Source organism: Empidonax traillii, unplaced genomic scaffold (assembly GCF_003031625.1).
Source record: "Empidonax traillii isolate 1590-97213 ecotype Southwest subspecies unplaced genomic scaffold, ASM303162v1 scaffold145:size929809, whole genome shotgun sequence".
In the NCBI taxonomy this organism is placed as follows: domain Eukaryota; kingdom Metazoa; phylum Chordata; class Aves; order Passeriformes; family Tyrannidae; genus Empidonax; species Empidonax traillii.
This window is the reverse complement of record NW_020955338.1, coordinates 821,975-824,954: the sequence shown is the minus strand read 5'-3', so window position 1 is coordinate 824,954 and position 2,980 is coordinate 821,975.

The following is a 2,980-nucleotide window of genomic DNA, read 5'->3' as shown; positions in this document are numbered from 1 at the left end:
AACAAAAAACCACCAAAAAATAACAACAGGCAACTATTTGCATGTCCAAAGTGGAAAATCAACCATGAGAAATCAGCATGAGGATTTGACTTTAATTTATGGTGGCAGAAGAATATATTAAGAAGCAGATGCTTCTCTTAGTTATGTAGACACTGAAAAAGGTGAGGTAGGAAGACAAAACAAGGAACTGGTATTTTTCCAATGCAAATTAGAAAAATAGGGTAGCTAACTTCACGAGGAGAGGAGCAAGACAGCTCTCCACAGCCACAAACATTTTCTTGCACATCCAGCTGGATGTATGTTCCTTTTCCAGAGTGAAGACAGACGTGTGCCTAGAAGCATGCTGTGAGTGTCCACCTAGAAGTAGGACAATTTCTGTAGAAAAACAATTTTTTTCCCCTAAATTACCATTAGAGGTTTCTATAATAGAGGACAGAGAGTGATCAAAATCTATAGGCTATTAAATTTTAACTGCCTGGTTGTTAAAAGAAGCTGAATTAAAGTCTAATATCCTGTCACACTCTAAACCATCCAGTGTGTTTTAATTACAGCAACCCAGCAGGTACCATGAAATAATTGTCTAATAATAAGCCATCAGGGACTTAAAGCACTTTAAAGTGGATACCTGCCTGGGCTTTGATTCTCAGCTGGTACCAGCTGGTTCTGCAAATGGAACTCCAGACAGATTTGTACCAGTTGATGATCTGGTCCCACAAGTGTAAAGCTGCTACACCAGGGCAGGGATTTTTCTGCAACTCTAATGTTTTCAGAACATTGCACCACTTTTGTGTAACACTACCTAGATCAGCAAGCAGGCTCTAATCATGTTGTAGCAGACATCCTTACTGTATCCTTACAGTTTAAGAGACGTGACATCTGGTTGCCAGATTTCCCACTGCTCTATGGCACAGAATCCAACAGATTTTTCCAGTCATTCCCATTAGCCAACCAGGCAGCCTTGCAAAAGAAGAGAAAGGATTTGTGCGTCCTAGCTGAGATTCTGTAATATTGTGAAACTAAATCGTTAACAAAACACTTTCTAAATTCAAACTCCAGGCTGTAAGAACTGTAAAAACATATTGGAAAGGTGCAAGTGGAGTGAACTTACCACATCCTCCTAATGTTTTCCTTCTAAATACAAAATATTTAAAGCCTTATGAAATCACAAACTAATAAACACTGTGACATTAAATTACCTAGATGCTAGTGAAGCTTACCGGAAAGCTACTGACAGAAAGGTTTAAATGTTAAAGTCAAGGTGTTCATATACAAAATTAGGTATTTAAAACTGAAATGGTCTCAGAAAGAACTGTCTTTCAATTTTTGGACTGGTTTACATGCACCAGATAGACATTAATTAGAATAATAGTCTGTCTGTTCCAGCACCTACTTTTTCTCCCACTTAATTTTGTTTTTTCCCCACTTCAAGTGGACTTATCTGCAAATTAAAGGTATACAAATTTTTCTTACATTTGTAATTTTCAGTAGGACTTTTCCGAACTCACTTCATTTCATGCCCTCTTTCTTGAGAGTATTTTTGTCATTTCAATTCACAAAAGTACAATTTCTTTAACGCATAAAGATTTAACGAGAACATAGATTTCTGCAAAGACACATTTCCTCAAGACCTTCCTGACAACCTCCTCAGTTTCAGTGAGACCTTTACACACCAGTAGAACCAAAGAAACAACATATAAAGTACTGTTCCAAAATAATATTAAAAGTCTCAATCCATAACGTTTTGACTCTTTATAAAACAAACTGTATATTGGATTTTTCCAAATAATGACAGTTAACAACAGTAGTTTGCTTGATTAGTCGGAACCTCATAAACTGTCTTTAAAGGTAGTATGTCGTGTGCACTGCATTCAGTCTTTCATGCTTATCTCAGACAACAACAAAAAAAAAAAGCCACAAAATTAATCAAAACCTTGCCCAAGAATGAAGGAATAAGTTATCAAACATATGACCAGGGAAATACTTAAAAATAAAATGAGGAGAATGCAACAGCAAATCCTGTACATGTTCTTCTCCAGGTTGAGTAAATTCCTTCAGCGCACAGTGGAGTTCCATCAGCTGCAATTACGTATGAGTGTCTGGAAGGATTTACAGTTATTCAGGTTACTCCTTTTCTTTCTGGCAGTGAGGCCCCTTATTAATCTTGTCTGTGTTAAAGCCACGAAGAAACTTCCAATCACTTCAAGAGATGGAGGAGTTTCTGAATGTGCCAAAATAGCTTAAATAAAATTGCTCAAAGCTTGCTGCAAGATACTACCTTGCAGTACGCAGAGACTCAGACTTGAATTGGTGTCTCTACGCTTGATGTAAAATAGTGGGAAAAGAAACCCAAACTGGCCAAACCAAACTGTCAATATCTTTAACCAAACCAGCAATATCTCTTTCCTCAGACTACCTGTTGGGCATTTTTAACAGCCAAATAAACGCTGGACACAAAAAAATAACCTGGGTAACCTATTGCTATTATTGCACCTACATTTTGTTTTGTCCTATTTTAGGTTGAATTAAGACAACAGAGTCTGGTATTTACACTCTAAGATTCTATAGGCAAATGAAGTGGCTTCAACACAGTGCAATCTTACACAAACTTCCAAGAAAATAAGAAATCCTTCATTGATTCCCTTTTGTACAAAAAAAATTGCCAACTTTGTCTACACAGTAGAAACTGAAGAGGCAAAGTTTGTAACCCTATATAAATGCACATACATATATAGATATATATATGTACAGATGTCCATACTATATAGATACACAAGAAACACCCCCCCCAAAAAATGTATATATGCATATATATATATATATGTATGTATACATACGTACGAAAGACACGCCGCTTTAGTTTGCATTGTTCAGGAGAAGAACAAACCCCGAGCCGGGGAAAACCTTCTGGCCATGAAGTCACTCAATCCCACTTGATGCTGAGGAGGTGACAGGCACAGCAACAGGAGCTGAGCCCCCAGGG